This window comes from Sus scrofa, chromosome 8 (assembly GCF_000003025.6).
Source record: "Sus scrofa isolate TJ Tabasco breed Duroc chromosome 8, Sscrofa11.1, whole genome shotgun sequence".
Classification (NCBI taxonomy): Eukaryota; Metazoa; Chordata; class Mammalia; order Artiodactyla; family Suidae; genus Sus; species Sus scrofa.
Window position 1 is genome coordinate 6,519,673 of NC_010450.4, and position 22,765 is coordinate 6,542,437.

At 46.4% G+C, this 22,765-nt stretch overlaps 1 long non-coding RNA gene across 2 annotated transcripts; it reads left to right on the top strand.

Annotated features, from left to right (window-relative positions):
• On the top strand, positions 369–19,629 carry LOC110262056. Of its 2 annotated transcripts, none has more exons than XR_002346557.1 (3): positions 369–3,008; positions 10,705–10,921; positions 19,298–19,629. It is a non-coding gene; the product is annotated as an uncharacterized LOC110262056 (long non-coding RNA). The 2 variants fall into 2 exon arrangements; XR_002346558.1 differs by lacking the exon at positions 19,298–19,629 and adding an exon at positions 16,063–16,283.

Consider the following 22,765-nt stretch of genomic DNA (forward strand, 5'->3'; position numbering starts at 1 on the left):
TGCATTAACTTCCTATTGCTGTGTAACTGAATGACCAGGTGAGGGGCTTAAGTGAAAACAGATTTTTTTTCTTAGACTTCTGGAGATCAAAAGTAAAATCTTGGGGTGTTCCCATCGTGGTGCAGTGGTTAACGAATCCGACTAGGAACCATGAGGTTGCGGGTTCGGTCCCTGCCCTTGCTCAGTGGGTTAACGATCCGGCGTTGCTGTGAGCTGTGGTGTAGGTTGCAGACGCGGCTCGGATCCCGCGTTGCTGTGGCTCTGGCGTAGGCCGGTAGCTACAGCTCCAATTCAACCCCTAGCCTGGGAACCTCCATATGCCGCGGGAGCGGCCCAAGAAATAGCAACAACAACAAAAGACAAAAGACCAAAAAAAAAAAAAAAAAAAAAGTAAAATCTTGGGTAAAATCGAGGTGGTGGCAGGGTTTGCATCCCTTTCGGTGGCGCGAGGGGACATCTGAAGACGGAAGAAACCACAAGCCAAGGAATTCTGGAAGGGGGATAAAGCAGGGAAACAAAGTCTGGATCCTCTTTCGCTGCCAAGTTGGCAGCGCATATTTGAAATCTCTGATACTCGCCGTACGTTATTTTACTCTTGTGAGTATACTGGGACCCTATTGCATAATCCAGGATAATTTCCTTGATTTAAGTTGGGCTGGTTTACAAACTTAATTCCTCTTTTGTCTACTCCCTCTTGTCGTAACAGAACATGTTTATGGGTTCTAAGAATTAGGATGTTGACAACTTTGGGGGGTGCTCTTATCTGTCTACTTTGTGGTAGTTTATTTGAATGTGATCCCTAGGATCCCAGAGGAGCAGGGAACCTGAGATCAGTTGAAGTGGTGGGGGTTAAGCTGGTCACCAGTACAGGTGACTCGTACCCATTCCCACTTGCATCCTACACGACACCTCATAGGGTTCCATCTCATAACTGCCTCCTGGGGTCCAAAGTCTGGCCATCTCATCTGCCCATCACTCTTGGTTATGTATCAGATGACTTTGTGGGTCATCCCCTCTGCAGAGGATTTCAGATGGTCCAGTGAAGTGTATCACTTTCTTCATGGCCTGGAAAGGGTTTGTTGGGATCCAGGACAACTCTGGTCTCCTCTTGCCACTGGGGATTAAATCCCTACGCTCTCAGATTTCTGGGTCTTAAATGTGCTGAGGGACCATCTCCCAATAACTGTTGCCATGGATACGGGTTCAGTATCTTCATGTGGCGATATCTTCAGGCATTGATCATCTTTGATCTGTGGATTCCATTTTCCATTTCTCTTGGGGTTATACTCTGTCTGAAAATGTCTTTTTAGAAGTCATCAACCTAGGAAAATCTCTGCCCTATTGAAGTATAGTCTAGCCTGATTGAATGTAAATCTGTTAGCTAAGCTGATAGATGCTCTTAATGTTGGGTGTGTCTGCTGGAAAGCACACAGAGAAAGCGCGGGGTGAGTTCAGGAAGGTTGTAGCCAGATGCTAACTAACTTCTTTTCACTTTGCTGACTTACTGCTCTGGGCGGCTAGGACTCTGTCTGGAACCCTGGAATGTGAATCCCTTTCAATCACTACCCTGCTAACCCTGCTGGGCTGCACTGACTTCATCCAATAAGTGTGAGCCAGGGGATTCTGTGCGCAGAACCCAGGAGGTGATAAACGGCTCTTGTTTTAAGCCACTAGGTTAGTGCTGACTTATTATAGAGCAGTAGAGAACAAATAGCTTTGCAAAAGCCTTGCTCCATATGGCCTTATCCGGGGTTTTTGGAGCTGATGGTGCTGTGCAGGGTGAGCTGGGTGGAGCTGCCCTCATTTCTGCAGCAGCTTGTGGGGTGAAGGAGCGCTCAGCCTCTGCCGCCATAGTTCTTAAGCATATTAGCCTTCTTTTCACCTCCTCACTTTCTCATCATAGGATTTCCTTATGCAGGACATGAGCCACTTGAAAGGCCATGTGACTTTTCTGTGATACTACGCGATGTGTTTAAACATGGGCCACTTGGCCGTCTTCGTGTGTCACTTGTATAGATCAGAACTGTCTCTTAGGTGGATGCAAATGATGACTGATCTCCAAAATGCACATCCCTGCACTAGTTACAAGGGAAACAAAAATGAAGACTAGAAAACCTCCAAGGTGCTCGCAAGCCTCGAATATGATTTTTTTCATACAGGGAACCCTTTCTTTCCATTATTTGAAGGTGTACATACATACCTACAGACCTCACAAGGTACTGACTATGCATGGTGTTATAGTTGTAGTCAAAATAGATTAAAGTAAAATCCAGAATAAAAATGTTAAGAAGGACAACTTTTATACTGGGAAAGTCTAATTCTGGATAAGATTCCTTACATCCTACCTGCTGCGACCGTCTTCTGCAGAGCGAGTGAGTGAAGGAACAGTCTGCCTTCCTACAGGCGTCCCAGGCGAGATGCTGGGTGGGGTCAGAGTCCTCTCCACAGGGAGTCCTGCTTTGGAGGGTTGTGGGGCAGGTGGGCAGGGGGTATGGGGATGAGTAGCCGTGTCTGGTGAGCCGCAAACCAGTCGGCAGCCAGGAGCATCCCCAGCTTCCTAAGGGACAGCCCTGGTGAAATTACCAACCTCCCATTGGGGATTTTATGCTGTCAAGGTCAACTCACTTTGGTTGATGGAAACCTAGGCATAGGAAGCAAGCCGGCCCCACAGCCAGGACCCTCCCAGTTGGAGAGTCTCAGGCCAGAGTTTGAAGTGTGTGTGCTCAGATACAGACTACCTCCCTCCTGGCTTAACCTGAAGGAGCCTCAGCATCTCAGGCACACTTCACATGGGCCTCGATGCCGTGCGACTTCTCTACCTGGTCTATTCCCTGCCAAAGTTACAATTTCGTTGTTTTAAAATACAGATGTTATCCTCTTTCTGCAGGTGGGATATGTCACAAAGCATGTGTGGGTGAAATGCCTGTCTCTTAAAATGGGGGTTCTGATGCTGTCTCAGCACCAACCACGTGCTTGAGAGGAAACGCCTCCCACCTTAGAAACTGCGGGTAAGCACGCGGTGTGGGATTCGGTACCAGGAGGCCGTCTGACCCCATTACCAATGGGTTCCTGGATGATAGTTTTCAAGGTGCTAGCGAGCTGTCCCAGGGACCAGGAAAGAGCCTTCTCTGTGGGAAGAGGTGTGTGGTGTGGCTAAAGGGTGCTCAGCGATTGAGAAGGCAGAACGTTTCGTGTGGCTTCTGCCATCTTCCCAGCAGACTGGGGCTGGCGGGCGCCAGGGTTCGCTCCGCACTGGACTTGCTGAACCTGGACGCTCCAGGTCAGACTCCCCTTCAGCGGACCCTCCCCATTTTCTCATTCCCTCAAAAAACGCCTGCCCCCCCAGTCTCTGGCGGGGCCTCTCACAGGACCCAAGGTCAGCCATCAAGTACATGGTATGTGGGCACTGATTTGGCAAATGCAAATTTTCCCTTATTAGAAGAATACATCCTAATGCCCACAAAGTGGACGATGTCGGGGGCTGGCAAGCTTTCTGCAAAGGTCCAGAGAGGGACTGCTAGGTTTTTCAGCTGTGCAGTCTGTCACAACTACTTAGCCACAGTCATTTTTACAAAGGTATTATCCACGGCTGCTTTTGCGTTGCCAGGTGGTTGTGCTTCAATAAAACTTCACTAAGCCAGATTTGGCCTGTCGGCTGTACTGTACCATTCTGAGTGGAGCCCAGAGCAGGAACGGGCTCTGTAGCAGATCCAGGCTACGGTCCAAGCAGCTCCTCCTCAGGCTAGCTATATCCCATTGGTTCACTTAGCCGTTTGCTTTGTGAAGAAGTGGTCTGAGAATATATACAGCTTCCTGAGCCATGGCAGGTGGCCCAGAGAGAGAGATTAGAAGGTCAGGGACAAGCAAGTCTGCAGTGGACATAACAGGAGTTTTGACTCCACTGTTGGTGATGGGTGCTTTCTGGAGTTTGAACATAAAGTAGAAAAGAAAATTCAGGTCTCCTGTGGCCTTGGCCAGTCCAGGGCAGGTAAGATGAGCACCTGAACAAAGTGGCCCCAGTGACAGAGGTGGACTCTTTGAATGGATTCAACAACACAGGCTTCCACTGCCCAAGGCTGGTCTAGCAGCTGCTGCCACTGACTGTCCAACCTGCCAACGGGGGTGGGGGGGAATGATGCCGATCCCCCAACACGGCACCATTTCTCAAGGAAACCGATGCAGCGGTGGTAAGCTTACTGCACCGGTCCTCCATCCTAGAAGGTATGTATTCGCAGTGATGGGTGCCTAATTCTAAGTGGCGCTTTGCCTTTTTTGTCCCCCTCTGTGAGAGCCCCAGCAGCATCCCTAGTTTATGACATGCTGGTCCGAGGGCTGCTGGTATGTTGGACCTACAGAGACCAGACTGCACATGGCCTCGTGCATTCCATGAGACCAACCTCCAGCAAATGAGACGCAGGAGAGGATCCACTGATCAAGTCAGCAGTGTTGGGCTCACACTGCTTTTCTAATCTGTCAGATCAGATCCTTGATGAGCTTCTAGTGCCTGGGTCTTTGGCAAAATCCTCAGGGCAAAAGAGAAAAATTCTCGGAAAACATCCTGAGGCCTCCCTGGACTTGTTAGGACCTGATGGGGGTCACCTTTTCTTCTTCCCTTCTTGGGGTGCTGGTACCAGAGAGAGGGGCAGCGGATACTGTTTTTTCCCAGTCTGTGTGTTTAGGTTGAGCTGATTCCGTTCAAGAATCCAGTCCTGGTCAATCAGGCCATCTTGGCTCCTGCTCATACCAATGGGCTTGGGGACGTGTGAATGGGAAGGAAACGGTTCTGAGCATGTCTGGAGCCTGGTATCTTCATTTCCTGGGCAGCACCTCTGCGGAAAAGGACGGGGATCTGCTCAAATCTTTGTAAACCTCCTCATGAGAGACTTCCTGGCGAGCCACCATTTTTTTTTTTTCTAGGTGATTCCCTACTGGTGGACTCTGTCTAGAATTGCTTATTCTAAATGAACTGGTAACTGTGGGGTATGGAGCATAAACATGTCATGGAGGCTGCATAAATATTGGAATATAGAAAAGACGTTTCGTGGTGAACAGCCCTCGTGCTGTAAGTTAGGGGGAGTGTCGTTTGAAGACCTTGCCTGTTCAATCTTGGCCGCAGAAGATCCTAACGTGGCAAGAGGGGACACTGGAGCTCTGACTCTCTGCCTGCGTCCTGCTTGGCTGGTGTCTCACGATTACTCTTATCCTCAAAATTGTTTGTTTTCGCTGTGTCTGCTGCGTGTGGAAGTGCCTGGGCCAGGGCTTGAACTTGAGCTACAGCAGTGACAATGCCAAGTCTTTAACCACTAGGCCACCAGGGAACTCCTATTATCCTTGAAATTGTTAATGCAGCTTGGTCTGGGGTAAGAGCTTCAATTCTCCCCCCGCCCCCGATCTTTTTAGGGCTGCACCCATGGCATATGGAGGTTCCCAGGCTAGGGGTTGAATCAGAGCTACAGCTGCCGGCCTCCACCACAGCCACAGCAACTCGGGATCTGAGCCCCATCTGCGACCTACACCACAGCTCATGGTAACGCCGGATCCTTAACCCACTGAGCAAGGCCAGGGATCACACCTGCATCCTCGTGGGTACTAGTCAGATTTGTTTCCACTGCGCCACGACAGGAACCCCAGAGCTTTGATTGATTCTGAGACTGGATAGTGATAGTCCCATCTTCTGAGATCCCAGTCACCGAAAGCCACAAAACTCGGGTCTTGCCAGACTTCTGGGCAGGGTGACTCTCAGTCGCCTGGGAATGAAGGGAGATTAAGACATAAGCCTGATCCTGCTGAAAGCTGCCTGGATGCCATTGAATGATTCTAGCTGACAGAGCAGCCTCTGAAAAAGGAGGCACAATACAGGGCGGCCAGTAGGGATTCCCTCTGATACCGTGGGTGTGGTCTGGCTTAAATAAGAAAATCATTAAGTCTTTCCCTTAAGTTAGATTTTCCTTCCCCGTCATCTACAAGCCCCCGAAGGAAGGTGCTCACTTTTCCAGCATTGTTGGAAGACAGATTTTCCCATGCAAGTACTGTGCATTCATATGGATTGTAATGAGGTATAAAATATAAAAATATACACCTAATGTGAAACCACATGCTTTGTGAAACCAACTTATCTCACAATATGAAAGTGGTCAAGTCAGCCTCCTGCAGAAATACTTAGTAGTAGAGTTGGAGCTGTGCGTTGAGTTTTTGTAGGATAAGCAACTGGGAGGTGCCCTGTGATGAGGTGAAGGAGGAAGCACACACACAGCACTGTCTTCCAAGTAGTCTTACTGGAGATAGAGCCTGATCTGGGTCAAGCCTCTAGATTTAAGTACCTTTGACCAGAAGATAGAGACACGTTGGTGTCTTTCCTAGATCACATATACCTGCTTGCTGCTGGCGCCTTGGGTGATGAATGTTCGCTACAGCCCCTTTCCTCCAGAAAATTGCCTTTGGGCAAAAGCAACCTTGCCTTAAGGGGTTACTATGCCCACCTACTCGGGGAACCTTAGCCAGTTATTTTTTTTTAAATTGAAGTAGAGGTGATTTACAATATTATTTTCCAGGTGTACAGCCAAGTAATTCAGATATATATATACACTTCAAAAAATTTTTTTTCATTTTAAGTTATAAGGTATTGCATCTATGTTCCCTGTGCTACACAGTAAATCCTTGTTGTTCGTCTATTTTATGTATGGTAGTTTGTTAATCCTATACTCCTAATTTGTCCCTCCCTCCCTCTCCCTTTTGGTAACCATCAATTTCCTTTCTTTGTCCGGGAGTGCTTCTGTTTTGTATATAGGTTTATTTGCATTATTTTTAGATTCTACATATAGGTGACATTTTTATAGTATTTGTCTTTCTCTCTGATCTACTTCACTAGGAATAATGTTCTCGAGGTCCTTTCATGATGCTGCAAATGGCACTATTTCATTCTTCTCTATGGCTGAGTGATTTTGTATATATATACCCTGTCTTAAGGCAGTTATCTGTTGATGGGCATTTGGTTTGCTTCTGTGTCTTAGCTATTGTAAATAATGCTGCTATGAACATTGGGGTGAAGTATCTTTTCAAGTTAGTTTTTTCGAGACATATATCCAGGAGTGGAATTGCTGGATCATATGGTAGTCCTATTTTTAGTTTTTTTGAGGTACCTCCATACTGTCTTCCACAGTGGCTGCACCAATTTACATTCCTACCAGCGCTGTCCAAGAGTTCTCTCTTCTCCACATCCTCTCTAACACTGATTTGTAGACTTTCTGAAGGTAGCCATTCTGATCAATATGAGGTGGTGCTTCGCTGTAGTTTGGATTTATGTTTCTCTAGCAACTAGCAATGCTGGACACCTGTATGTCGTCTTTGGAGAAATGTCTGTTTAGGGGTTTTCTGCTCATTTTTTGATTGGGTTGTTTTTTTGATAGTTGTATGAGCCATTATTGGTTGCATCCTCTCAGTCCATAGGTTGTCTTTCCATTTTACTCATGGTTTCCTTTGTTGTGCAAAAGCTTTTAAGTTTGATGCTGCTCTCCAGAGAGAAAGTTTGATTTGTAGTGTTGGCCAATTGCCATGGTATAAATGCTCCCACCTGGCTGATTTCAAGCTCCCAGGATGGCAGCACTGGACGCTGAGCTAGAGAGATGCACTTGATTGGCCATGGGCAGCCACAGCCAGCTCCACCGCAGTCCTTGTTAGAATAACATTTTTTTAAAAACTTTTTTCCCTATACCAGCAATCGATTAGATATTGCTTGAGTTCATAAAATCATATTCTGGGCATGTGCTACAAGCTCCTCTAGCAGGTCGGACAAGTAGTATCTATCCTACTATCATTTTTTTTTTCCTGAGTTTTTTTTTTTTCTTTCTTTCTTTTTTGTCTTTTTGCTATTTCTTGGGCCGATCCTGAAGCATATGGAGGTTCCCAGGCTAGGGGTCGAATCGGAGCTGCAGCCACCGGCCTACGCCAGAGCCACAGCAACGCGGGATCCGAGCCGCGTCTGCAACCTACACCACAGCTCACGTCAACACCGGATCGTCAACCCACTGAGCAAGGGCAGGGATCGAACCCTCAACCTCATGGTTCCCAGTGGGATTTGTTAGCCACTGCGCCACGATGGGAACTCCTTTCCTGAGCTTTGACAGCTTCAGCTACCTCCCCCTCCAACCAGCTCTCCCGGGTCCTCCTTTGCTTTGGTCACACAGCTCTGTGTGGATTCTGCACTGAGCTTCCCACGCCTTGGGGAGCATCCGTTTCCATTGCGCACGCTTTCCCAGCTGTGGTGGCAGGTGTCGCTCCTTCTCAACGCCGCCTCTGCTCCTTTCAGGAATGGGCCCCTCAAGTGTGTTAACATCTTCACTCCATTCCTCTCCTGCTCCAGTGTGTGTGTGCCCAGAATGGCTGGCTGGAGCTGGAGCCCAGTGCTTTATTGCTTTGGGACCGACCTAAAAGAAAAAAAGAGTATGTGAGAGAGAAACACAATGCCTACGGCATCCACTGTTCAATTGTAAATCCCAGGGAAACGTATTTCTCCAACTTCATTCCTTTTCTGATTTACTCGCCCTCTCTGCTCCACTGGACATGAGCGTTTTTTCCTTAGTTGCTAACTTAAGTGTGCCATGATAGAGACGTAAATACACACATGCACACACATAGTCATAAGTCGTGTTTATAACACACTAACTTAATTTTCCTGAGTGCTTTGAATGCATCAAAACACACTTGGAAATAGTGCGATGGCTGTGAAATGTTATTTCCTCTTTCTCTGAATTCCTTCTTCAGAAATCTCCAGAAAATTAACTGATACTTCCTCTATTTTAGTAGTCTTGAGTTACCAAGGTCAGCTAGGTATTTTAGAAAATAAATGTGAAGAACAATATAATCTCTGATGTTAAGAATTTATCAGAAGTATAATGCGCTATCCTAGTTTAAGTTTTAAGGTAAATGGAATAATTCTCAGAGCTACGCAATTTGCAATATAGTATGAGTTTCCAAACGGTTTTTATTTCACGAACAAAACTTTACTAAATACTTTACACATATAAGCTTAAAGGTTAATGTAAGTAATACTAATCTAACCCACGAGGCAAGTGTTAAAAATAAATGTAGCAATTCATTGTTTACAAAAAAAGTCTTGCATGAAATCTAAAACTGTTTCCATTTTCTCTTCACACTGTGATAGAATCAAGGAGAAAACATTTAATTATGTTTGTTTTAAACTCAAATTCACAGAGCAGATTCTGCTATTCTGTGAAGTTGAACTAAAATGTAATTATTTTGATTCCTTTCACCTAGAAATGTTAAAGCCTTCTAAATCCGGGGTAGAATTCCTTAGAAACCTTTCAGGATCCTGAATACTGGGCCTGATGGTCATTTGCATATCTGTATCCTTCATCCAATAGCTCTGCGGGATGCTAAGGGGGTGAAGCTAAGTTAGGTCCTCCCTTTTCTCACACAGAAAGGAGAGTTAGAGAGTTTCAAAGCAATACCATTCACTGGCACCAAGAGGGGAGAAAGATATTTGAAATAATATTGTCACCAAGTGGAACACAGATCACACAAGTTGTATAGTTAAAATAGTGTTTAATTCTGGCCAGAGAGGGGCAAGAGTTAGAAATATAAAAATATTTTATATCTTATATCAGCGAAATGATTGTTAAATAGGAATAAGTACACAGGCCATCACATTCATTTCTTCTACTTTTCCTGTGTGTTGAAACGATTTACAAAACTAAGTTTGTAAGCACCAAGTTTTCCCACACGTGGATGGACTCCTAAGTCTCTGGAAGTCATCTCATCTTAGCTGAAAAAGGAAATGGTTGTAACAGCCCCTCAGGAAACTGAGGGACAGAGGTACCTGGGAACATTTTTGTTTGTAGGACTGCGCCTGGGACATACGGAAGTTCCCAGGCTAGGGGTGGAATCGGAGCTGCAGCTACTGGCCTACACCACGGCCACAGCAATGCAAAAACAGCTAATGGCCTGGGCCACCGCTACAGCAACGTGGGCTCTGAGTTGCTTCTGTGACCTATGCTGTAGCTCATGGCAATGCGGGATCCTTAACCCACTGAGCGAGGCTGGGAATGGAACCCACATCCTCATGGATACTAGTTGGGTTCTTAACCCACTGAACCACTACGGGAACTACAGTTTCCTCTTTTTTTCTATTTAACAGAATTGCAAATGTGGTCCCCTCCTGGCCCTCACTGCTAACGTAGGGAAGCCTCTTGCATCTGGAGGCCCTGTAATTCCTCCATGAAATTTGTAGGCTCTAATTAGGGCTGAGGGAGTACACACACGCCCACGCTGGAGAGGGATCATCTCCAGTGCCCCTGGGTGATTTTTGCGTCAATGTGACTGGGCTAAGCAGTGCCCCCATATCTGGTGAAGCGTGTTGTGAGGGTGTTTGTGGATGAGTTGAGCATTTGAATCAGACTGAGTTTAAAAAACCACCCTCATCAATATAGGCAGATGTCATTCAATCCGTGGAGGGCTTGAGTAGAAAAACACAGAGGCAGAGCCTGGGCAAGTTTGCTTTATGCTTGACCTGGCATCCATCCATCCATTCCTGCCCTCAGATACCAGCATTGCTAGTCCTCAGGCCTTTGGACGACTAGACTGAATTAAACCCCTGGCTTCCTTCGTTCTGTAGCTTGCAGATGTTGGGACTGCTTGGCCTCCATAATTAGGCAAGCCAGTGCCTATAATAAATCTATATATCCACAGGTACCATTGGTTGAATTTGTTTCCCAGAGAAAAAGACCCAACCACTCCTCTGGTCACCAGTCCAGGGAGCAGCCCAGATCCATGCTCTGAGGTCGAGAGGATCCAGTGGCTACCATGAAGTGTACACAGAACATGGATCTCCCACCTCCATCGCCAAGACTTCATGGAAGTTATATTCTACGCTTTGTCAACTGAAAAAGAACGCCCAAGCTGAGAGGTGTGAATTCTGTTTTATTTGGCGGACTTGCTGAGACCTTAAGTCTGGGAGGCAGCCTCTCAGGTGGCTCTGAGGGACTGACCCGAAGAGGAAAAGGAGGAGCCGGGATATCTAGGGATTTTGCAACAAAGCCCAGGTAGTCAGGACATCCATCAAAAAATTACTGTTACGGAAAAAGACATCATGTAATGAATTTAGTGCTTCTCAATGAATGGGAAGATGCAAGAGCCTCATTGAAGGTGTTCCTTTGACACGCACCTTAACTACCCAGGGCCAGTAACCCATTTTCTCCCTCCTGAGGCCCCTCAGGGCGCATGGTCTGGGTGGCCCAATGGCCACAACATCCTTTGTTTACTGATGATGGCAGATGACATTCTTTGTCTATACATCTAATTCTCTTTGGGAGAGTTGCAGGAAGAGGACAAACTTTATAAGAGATTTCACCTGAGTTGCCAAAGCAAAAACTGACTTAATTTAGGTAAATCACCTGAGAGAAGCTGAGTGAGTATGCTAGGTGTTTTGTGGTTTTTTTGTGTGTGTGTGTGTGTGTGTGTTTTTTTTTTTTTTTTTTTGGCTGTTTAGGGCCACACCTGCAGCACATGGAAGTTCCCAGATGAGGGGTCGAATCAGAGCTTTTGGGCACAGCAGCGTGGGATCTAAGCCGTGTCTACGACCTACACCACACCTCACGGCAACCCTGGATTCTTAATCCCCCTGAGGCCAGGGATTGAACCTGCATCCTCGTGGATACTAGTCAGATTCATTTCTGCTGTGCCACAATGGGAACTCTCTAGCCAGATTCTTAACTCCCTGAGCCATGATGGGAACTCCTGCTAGGTTTTTTTGAATCCAGATTGCTCCCTTCTCTACGTGGTGGAGAGGGGAGCATTTGTTTTGGTTGGTTTAGTTTGGTCTTTTTCTGAGATTAGTCACTAAGGAGGTCTGTGGAAATGGCTATTGTCCACAGAATAATGAACTTGGTTCGAAGTAAAAAAAGAAAAAAAAATCCTGACCCCTTGACCCCAAGTCCATTGAAAGCCTCCAGAGAAAAGGAAAACCCCGTATGAGCAGCTAGAGTGAATAAGTGGGACTAAGAAAGAGCAATCAAAGTTTTAGAATGTGAAGAGTATTGAAGCGCCTTAGGAACTTGCTTTTAGGATTACAGATACCTTTAGAGGGAGGCAATTACCTGCATGTTGGTTCCCTTGAAGTGGCCCCACAAAGAGAGCAATTTGCACAGTCAACACTTTCAATTTGGGCTAAAACATTAACATGCAGGTCTAAGAAGTTCAGAAAACCCGAACTAAAATGAGAAATTGGTGACAATTTGCATCATTGTTCCCCATGTGTATTATACGTTTCTCTCTGTGTGTTTACAAAATTCTTTTTATCTGTGGGGATCAGTCGTCTAGGATATACCTAGCCATGGTTTTCATGCATTCAAACTATAGAAAGCAAAAGATAAGGAAATAATGTCTAAAAGTACTTAAACAACTATCCACCTAGAATTCTGTATTGAGCAGAATTATTCCTCAAGGATGAACATGAAATAAGGCATTTGTAGATGAAAGAAACTTCGTCAGCATTTTCCTACCACCACTCTATAGGAAATGAATGCTAAGGCGAATTCTTTAGGTTGAAGAGAAACAAACATGGAGGAGAATTTGACTCTTCCGGGAGGGAGGAATAAATCAAATCATCGGAAATGGTGAATATTTAAATAAATATTTAAGGTTACTTTTTTCTTCTAACTTTTGCTTTATGGGTGTATGATTTTAGAGAAACTCATTTTCTCAGGAAGTTTCTAATGCATATTTATATATGATATGGAAAAGGATGGTGACAGATAAATGAACATATATATTTAGCATCAATATTGTACCACTTCACAAAATATGTAAAAACCTTGTAGAGTGTGGAAAGTCAAGGATGGATATTGTAACTCCCAGAGGAACAGTTTCAAATGCCAAAAAAGGGGGGGGGGCAGTTCCCATTGCGGCTCAGCAGCTTGAGAACCCAGCTGGTCTCTGTGAGGACTCACGTTCCATCCCTGGTTTCGCTCAGTGGGTTAAGGATCCAGTGTTGCCATGAGTTGTGTAGGTCTCAGATGCACTCGGACCTGGCCTGGCAGTGGTGTAGGTTGGCAGCTGCAGCTCTGATTGATTCAACTTCTGGCCTGGAAATTTCCATATGCCTCAGGTGCAGCTGTAAAAAATTTTTTTAAAAAAGAAAAAAAAACCCCAAAACTAAGACCAATAGATAGGTCTCCTGTTATGAAACAGACTCCATTCTAACACTCTCGAAAATAACTAGCATCACAGGACTTGACTTGTTTCTGGTCTTGTCTCTGGTGACAGTAGCTGGGCATCAAGAGAGGGGAAAAGCCCAGCAAAACCAGACTGCCTTCAGAACAGGTGCTTTGAGATACTTGAACAACTCAGGGTGGTGGTGGAGGAGGGGAGGGCCGGGCGGGAGGGTGGGCTCATGGGCCAGACTTTCAGGTCTGAGAGGAAGACTGAAAGAAAAGGCTGTCTTTACTACTCAGTTTGTAAGCATGTGGGGATGGGGAGTCCCCAAAGAAAAACCAGGTATAACTTTCTGACATAAGTCACTTTAGGCCTAAGCCATTTTGTCCTCTATTACTGAGACCTGTTGGAGGCATTGTGGCCAGGCTTAAAGATCCATCTTAAGGACAATTTGGCTGTGACGATCGTTATACAAATGTAATTGTAATAAAATTCATTAAGTAATAAGATCTTAAGGGAGCAAGCAATAGCAAAGATACTATACCACTTGTAAAGCCTCCTAGTTCTAGGAGTTCCTGCTGTGGCCTAGCAGGATGAGGACCTGACATGGTCTCCATGAGGATGCAGGTTCCCTCCCTGGCCTCACCAGTGGGTTAAAGATCTGGCAGGCATTGCTGCAACCGCAGTGTAGGTGGCAGATGTGGCTTGGATCTGGTGTTGCCTGGCTGGGGTGTAGGCCTGCAGCTGCAGCTGTGATTCTTCTTATGGCTGTACCTGCAGCATATGGAAGAAAAAGAGTCCCGGTTCTGTTTTGAAGGTTAAGGTTAGCCTGAAAGCACTTTTGAGGCTGTTCTTCAGAATGTAACTCCTCCCTCCTTCCACCTCGGCCCCCATGCATCCCAGCGCTCAGCCACCAGATCAGCGGAAACCTCCTGGATGATGAGGTTGACCTTTGCTGACCCTCGCGACGCCGTCGACCAAAGCTGGGACTCAGTTGATCCTTGCCCCAACTCTATGCTGAATTCTTCTCTGCTCGAGCCCTTTCATGAAGATGCATGTGCAGCCAGCTTAAAACTTTCCCAAAGTCATGGGTCCCCAAGAGCAAAGTTGGGAAAGCCCCTCGGTGTTTTCCTTACTTGCTGCGAGTAGTGAATCCTTCCTTCCCCCGTCTTGGGCTTGGCTGGTTGTGTCTTTTGGGGGGCTTATTGTGTCTTTTGGCTGGATGCCCACCAAGAGGAGAATCCAGTTTTCCAGTTAACAACTTCAGACAAGTGAAGGTCGCAGTAGGAGCCGGAAGACCTGGGTTATGGTCGGTCTTAGGCCAGCCACTTACAGACCATGACTTTGCGTATTTGTTTTTTTGTTTTTTGGTCTTTTTAGGGCCACATCTATGGCATATGGAGGTTTCCAGGCTAGGAGTCCAAGCCGAGCTGTAGCCTCCGGCCTACGCCAGAGCCACAGCAACTCGGGATCCGAGCCACGTCTGTGATCTACACCACAGCTCATGGCAACGCCAGACCCTTAACCCACTGAGCGAGGCCAGGAATCGAACCTGCAACCTCATGGGTTGCAGTCGGGTTTGTTAACCGCCGAGCCGCGACAGGTGCTCCTGGACCATGACTTTGCAATTGAACAGACCCTGGATGGGCCTCCTGGTCACTCCCGTGAACTTAATCCTCACTTCTGTAGCTCTCAGGGTTGCTACTACGTTCAGAATATAGTGGCACCACTGACTGTGCCTTCAAGAAGCTCTGAAGGGCTGACCGGAGAGCCGTTTAGAATTAGCTAACGCTTTTATCTTAGCAAGTCCTAGGCTAGGATTTTTCTTTTGACTAACTGAACACTGCCATCTGGTGTGTGATTGCAGGAAATGGCGGAGATTGCACCCCCCACCCGCAAAGGAAGGTCCTTTAAAACAGCAAAACCATTGTCTTTTAATTCTTGTCTCCTAAACCTCACTTTCCAAATGAAAGGACACAGGAAATCAAGGAAGAGGTCAAAACAGCCTTTCCTAGGCCACTAAGACGAACCTGAAAGGGTGGCCTTTGAATAGGCCTCTTGGTGAAAGGGAGGGGCCCCCTGAGGGGCCAGTAGAGTCCTGGGAAAACAGGGGATAGCTGGGGACAGAGCCTCAGGAGTCACTGAGGCTCTGTCCCCAGCTACACCTGGCCACTTCCCAGCTGGTGCCGAGGCTGGGTCCTCTCCTGAAGAAAAATTTGAGATAACAGTGATACCGAGGCAGAGTCCTGACCCGGGTAGTCCGCACAGGAGCGTGGGCATTCTTTGGTACCGCGATTGGTTAACGTTCGTCGTTTAAGGGCTCAGGGAGAGCGGTTCCCCACAGGCCTTGTTCACTCTGGGAAGTGGGCTTTCTCCCACATGGACCCTAATCTCTAACCCACTCCTCAACCAACAGAAAAGGAGTGAGAGGAAGGGTGACTCAGTCTAAGGAAAGAGAAGGACACATCGCAAAACTTAGGGATGGAAAGGTCCCAAAAGACCCCTACTGGACAAGGACGCATACAGGTAACTGGGCAAGGCCCACGGGAGAAAACCACAGCTTTCTAGACCCCACATTGGTACCCTCCCCATCTTTATGGGATAAAAACCCCTACAGGACAATAAAGGGGCTCTTCTCTCCCGTCCCAGCAGCCCTGGGAGCTATTTGCTTTCCTTTAATAAAGACTTCGAACTCTGTTTGCCTGCTGCCTGTGTGTTCGCGAAGTCTTTATTAAAGGAAACCCTTCTTTGCGTGAACAAGAACCTGAATTCCATCTTTCTGCATCTGTACCAGCCTGTAATCCAACAACCTACATACTGTTAGTACAACTCTGTCACAGAAAATACCAGCTCACATGCATGAGGTACTATTTTTTTTTTTTTTTTGTCCTTTAGGGGGTGTCTACTAAAAACATATGCACAACCTAAAAGCAGAGAGGTCTGTTTTATTCAGTGGACAAAACTGAGGATAAAAGCCAGGAAGCAGCATCTCCAGTAACCCCGAGAAACCTGTCTGAGGCGGCCAAGAGGGAGCGAGGGTCTGTAGGAGTTTTGTGCCTACGCCCTGCCTTTTGTTGCAAAAGGTCGCTGTTAATAAAACCAGACATCTCGGTTAAGGAATTTAGCGCTTTTCTGTGTGCGGGAAGCTGCAAGAAGCTGGGCTCACTGAAGTCATTCCTTTGATATGCAACCTCAGCTGTCTGGGTCCAGTATCCTCTGTTTCCACATCCTCAGGGTGCGTGGTGGGGCAGGTGGCTGCAGTCTGATGGCTGCTAAATGGCAGGTGTTCTTGTTTCCTTCCTGAGTTCCCTCACTTGTAGGTGGCTGCCATTTCTGATGACTGTGGCATCCTTTGTTGACTGACATGGCAGGCAATATTTTCTCAGAAGTAGTTAATTAAAAATTCACCAGCACGGGGAGTTCCCATTGTGGTGCAGTGGAAATGAATCCAGCTAGGATCCATGAGGATGTGGGTTCAATCTGTGGCCTTGCTCCGTGGGTTGGGGAGCCGGTGTTGCTGTGAGCTGCAGTGTAGGTTGCAGACACAGTTTAGATCGACCCTGAGTGGCTGTGGCTGTGGCATAGGCTGCAGGTGCAAAAAAACCAACCAACCAACCAACCAAAAAAACAAACACACCAGTACCTTTGAAATCAACCTCCCGTTCACGCTATTCTCCTAAAGAGATTTGAGGCTAATGACAGGATTCCTCCAGATATGGCAGGATGGATGTAAACACAGAGAAAAGTTGTAAGAGCTACCACTTATTGAGAATTTAATATGCATGAGGTATGGATCTGTGTGTGTTACACATATTAACTCATTTAATCAATCTTAAAAAAAGTACCTAGGAATTCCCACTGTGGGGCAGTGGGTTAATGACCCGGCTGAGTCTCTGTGGTGTTGCTGGTTCGAGCCCCAGCCTGCAGCAGTGTGTTAAAGGATCCAGTGTGGCTGCAGCTGTGAGTATATCTCAACTGCGGCTGGGATTCGATCCTTCAGCCAGGAACTTCCATATGCCAGAGGTGCGGGGGGAGGGGGGGGAATCAACAATGGAGACTAGAACAAATGGATGAAAGTTTTGGGGATTATGTGTAAATATCCCACCAGTGTCTCCCCACAAATTGCCTATTAATTACAAAGGGGAAAATGGTAAGTTTAACGTTGAGAAATCTAACAGGCACTTCCTAACCAGTTGATCAGAACGAACATCTCCAGTCTGGGGACAAAGCAACATCCTGTGTCTTCTGACGAGAGGCACCGAAAAAGACAAGACACCACTTTTTAGGGGTTCCTGCCATGGGTAACTTGAATCAGGTCTTAGGTTTATTCTGACTTTGACAGATTCTCTACACGCACACACCCCAAAATGACCCTCACTCTTGGAAAATATCAAAGACTAAGGAGCTGTTCCACAAAAAATGAGCCCATTTAACATAGGATCCTTGTTGGATCCTGATAAACAGTACAGCAACTGAAGAACATTTAAGTGTGGGCTAAAAATTAGACAAATCCATATTACATTTTCTTACATAACCACAATTAAATTTAGGAAATGTGCCTGTCCTTAGGAAATAGCAAAATCCTTTACCCCTAAGTATGAGTATGTATGTCTTCAACCTACTCTGAAACTGTGTAGAAAAGACATGTGTGTATCCATGAATATATCTTCTTACGCATCCAGAGAAAACAAACGCAGGCGATGTAAGTAATAGGTGGATCTGGGTAAAACTCTATGGACTCCTTTGTGCTATTTTTGCAATGTTTCTGCAACTTTGAAATTATATCTACATAAGTTTTTAAAATTGCCAAAAAGGTGAGACTTTGCAAGGATGCAAGGCTATGACACAGGGTCTAGGAGCCAGCCCCTTCCCATTGCCCGCTACACGCTCCCACTGGGTCAAGTTCTGAGAGAGAGGAGACTCAAGTTCTGAGAGAGAGGAGAGAGGAGGGAGGAGGGAGGAAGGGGGAGGAGGAGGAGGAAAAAACCAGAGCCAGGAGACAGTTTAAAAACTGTAACAGCATCAGCAACAAACTCGGTAGACCTCCCAGGGATGGAGTGAGGCAATCTAACCCAATGGAGCATCAGCTCTCCTCAGCGGGAATCCTAATAGCGTCCCCCTGGGACTGCAGGGGACTTGAGGCAAGTCACAACCTTTAATAGAATGATGTAGACACTGCAGAATCAACAAAAACGTGTTAGAACCACTAGGTTCAAGATGGCGGAAGACTCAATGTCCAGGGTAGCTTGAGCCTCCTTATCGGCTCAGGGTAACACATTAGCATCCAAACAACATGCCTGCAGGCATCCGACGATTAACAGGAAAGGCCAAAAAGTGGGCAGTGGCCCAATTCCTGGAAGTCTCCGCCCCTTCCCCAAAACAGCTGGAATAACCCTCCCACTTGTTAGCCTATGAAAATTACCCAGCCCATTAAAAGTAACCACACCCTATTTGGGGCATGCTCATCTTTGAGACCGCATTCTGTCTTGGGAAAGTGTACCTCTGCTTTCAATTTACATGGCTATTTTTTTTTTCTTTTTTTTCTTTTTTTTTTTTTCTTTTTAGTGCTGCTGCTGCGGTATGTGAAGGTTCCAGTCTAGGGGTTGAATCGGATCTACAGCTGCCGGCCCACACCACAGCCACAGCAACGCAGGAACCAAGCCATGTCTGTGGCCTACACTGCAGCTCATGGCAACACTGGATCCCAGACCCACTGAGCAAGGCCAGGTTTTGAACCCACATCCTCATGGATTCTAGTCATTACTGCTGAGCCACAGTGGGAACTCCCATTAAGTCCCGAGATGAGTTGTGCAGTTCCAATTGGAAAATTGTGGGTTCGAGTCCCATCTGAGATGCAGTTTCAAAACCTCTTCCCAGAAGAGAAGCCCATTATACACACGTAATTTTGTATTACATTCCAAGGGTTTCTAGATCCCACTGAAATCCACCCCTGGGTCCTTACAGGATGATTTCTAGTGGTCTTAGCTCTCTGTTCTGCATTTCTAGGTTTCCTCAAGTTTGTAACAGAACCACTTAATTAAGGACAGATAGCAAATGTTTGAGTAAGTATAAATTCTTCTGAAGTGAGAGTGGTTGAAGCTGTTTTTAATTTTTTTTTTTTTTTTTTAAGAAAAGACATTGCTTACTGCCAAGAAGAAAGTGTAAAACTGGGAATATTTCACTTTTAAATGCACAAAGAGAAAACTTCTGGGAACAGCAAACATCCTTGGACCTCTGGGCCTCGGGTGGTCTTCTGTACTCTTGGTTGTGAGGCTCTAAAAGCCATTCTACCAGAAAAAGTTCCAACCCCAACTCCACAACCTGTGTTTGGCCACAGACATGACGTGACAAAGAGACGTGCTTAGCCTTACATCCTTCCTCTGTTAAAATAAAACAAATTCTACCTTCCTCATACCGTGGTAGTGGAAATTAAACAAGACAACGTTCATGCATTCCTCGGAACACGATTCTCCTCCTTTTCTGTTTTGGCTCTAGTTTGTGTTTCTCTCCCTTTTCCTGCCTTAAAGAGTGTTGTTCCCTGAGTTCTTTCGTCCTTGACCTAAGAGGTAGCTGCCCTCTCCTTGAGTTTGAACTCCATGTGCTGCCCAGTAAACTTCTAAGGGTTTACCTCCCACCTTGACCTCCTCTCCACATTCCTGACAATTATGCAACATGTTTTCCCATGGACTGGATCTCTGTGGCTTTGGTGTGTTCCTTGGACAAAACGCTTCTTCCTTCCAACGGATTCTTTAACCCTGCCTCTCCCATCAGAGGGAAGGAGCCATAGTCCTCTCAGCGATGATCCAGGGTTGATGGGTGGCCCAGGGGAAGGCTGCTTAGAACTCCTTTCCAAGGTGAGACGTCTTTCCAAGATGGGACATGGTTATTAAAAGACGATGGGTCTCTTCAGCGGGGATGATGAGTGGATACGTCAGCTTGGAGCTGTCAACCACTATCAAGACCATGTAGGAGGAGCCCAAGAGTGAAAGAACAGAACATCAGAACTTAAAGACCTAAAGAGAGATTATAACTTTGGTTGAGTCCCTGAATTCAGCTATAGAAATATAACCACGAAGCACTGCACAAACAATTCAAACTAGCCTACATAAAACAGCTTATATAATAAGCTAGGAGACTAGACGCATGGTTTTCCAGCCATAAAGAAAACATGGTGACTCCTCCCCCTAGAAAGTTCTTTTTGTTTCTGTTGGAAACAACATCCCTTGAGTCTTTCCAGCTAAAGATCTGGAATCCACCTCAACTGCGCTGCCCCCTCATCCACTCACCCATTCGATCACCAGCCCTGCTGTTCTTGCTTCTCCAGCTGCTCCACTTCTCTCCAGCTCAGTCCCACCACTGAGCTGAGGCACTTCACCACCTTCTTCCTGGATTGTCATGAGTTTCCTGACTAGTCTCATGCTACTAAAGTGAGACCAAAGAAAGAGAATTTACTTAAAATGCATTTTAATTAACAGAACATGGCAAATCTATGATAACAATTAAAATAAATTAATTAAAAAATACATTTGACCACGGCATTTCTCTGTTTTAAAACTTTCAAGATCCTGTGATGCCAGGATAACATCCATCCAACCTCTTCACATCTTATCTAAAATGTTTCACGTAATATTTAGCTATTCTCTGCTTCTCACGTGTCCGGAAACCGGGCCCTCTGCCTGTTCCACGGCAACGTGTTCATTTCTGTGCTGTTGCTCATCGTATTGGGAAGGGGGTTAAAACTGAAAACGAGACTTTGGAATGATGCTGGTCTGTGTTCGAATCCTGGTTCTGCTGTGTGCTGACCCCTACTTGGAGAAGCTACTTACCTTCTCTGGCTTCAGAGAAAAATAAAGATATACTAAGAATAGCTGTTTCGTGAGCATGTTGCCAGGGGAATTTAAAGGTTCTGAACCCAATTCCAATATGTGTGTGTTAAGGGGATTTTTCCACACAAACAGCAATACTTGGGAGTTCCCGTCGTGGTGCATCAGAAATGAATCTGACTAGGAACCATGAGGTTGCGGGTTCAATCCGTGGCCTTGCTCAGTGGGTTAAGGATCCAATGTTGCCGTGAGCTGTGGTGTAGGTCACAGATGAGGCTCGGATCTGATGTGGTTGTGACTGTGGCTTAGGTCGGCAGCTACAGCTCCGAGTAGACCCCTAGCCTGGGAACCTCTGGCCCTAAAAAGACAAAAGCCAAAAAAAAAAAAAAAAAAAAAAAAAATTCTCTGGGCACCGGCTGGGTGTCCTACAGTTTAAGTCAATTCTTACCCTTTTACACAGAGATGGCATCAATTCCACAGTCCATTAAGACTGCCCCTCACCCCTAGCCACTTCAGACACCAATGCCAGGTCCAGGTTGTCCCCTGTGCTTCCTACCAACCACACATAGGTTGAAAGTGCCTACAACCCCCCTCCTTGGGTTCTAATAATTCGCTAGAGCAGCTCACAGAACTTGGAGAAACATTTCACTTACTGGATCCCTGTTTTTTTTTTTTTTGTAAAAGGATAGGACTCAGGAACAGCCAGAAAGAAGAGATGCTGAGGGCAAGGCCGAGGAGAGGGCTCGGAGCTGCCATGTCCCCTCCAGGCATGCTGCCCTCCCAGCAGCGCCACATGCTCACCAGCCCAGAAGCTCTCAGAACCCCATCCTTTGGGGGGGTTGATGGAGGCTTCATCCCCTAGGCACGATGGATTAAATCACTGGCCATTGAAGACTGAACTCAATCCTCAGGCCCTTGTCCTCTGCAGAGGTCAGGTAGGGGAGGGTGGGACTGAAAGTTCCAACCCTCTAATCACCTGGGTGGCCCCTCTGGCTAGCAGCCCTATCCTCAGGTGGGGTCTAAAAGTCACTTCGTTGCCATGATGGAAGACATCGCCATTGCTTTCATCACTTGGGAAACGACAAGAGTTTGAGAAGCTCTGAACCAGAAGTGAGGGTGAAGACTACGCGTGTTTTTCTTCTAATACCTCACAATGTCGCAGCATTCAGAGGTTCCATTAAAAGCAGGTAGCAGAGCACTGGAAAGTTACAAGGTTTGGCAGGTGTTAGAGATCACTTCCTCTGTCTAGGATTCTCTCCTGGAGTTTGTCTTCCTCCTCTCTTTGCTTGGCTCACACCTGCTCCACCTTTGTCTCAGTTCAGATATCATCCCTTTCAAAAGGCCCTCCGAGACCCCTTGGCTGGGAGGTGGAGCTGCTTCTGACTTGCTGGGGACCCCGCCATCCCCAGCCTGTATCATCAGAATCATCTGCTCGCCTGAACCCCTTGCGGGCTGAGATGGTGTCGCTGTCTTTGCGTCTCTAATCCCTAACAATTTTTGAGTTGAGTTGAATAGAAATGTTAGTCATTTTCCTCCTCAGCCTCTGACAGGGAGCATGAGAATCGAGCAACAACCATATTAATTTCCTTGGATCCTATTTCTTGCTATTTTCCGGCTGTTTCCCCAACACACACCCTTTAGAGCCACTCTACCTGTCTGTTTCCATCCTGTTAAGCGCGGCAGGTGACATATGGGGAGAGACAGGGCTTGTGAATAGGGAGGAATGGAATTAACTTGACAGACGCTCTCTTTCCTTCCAACAAAAGCCGCTCTTT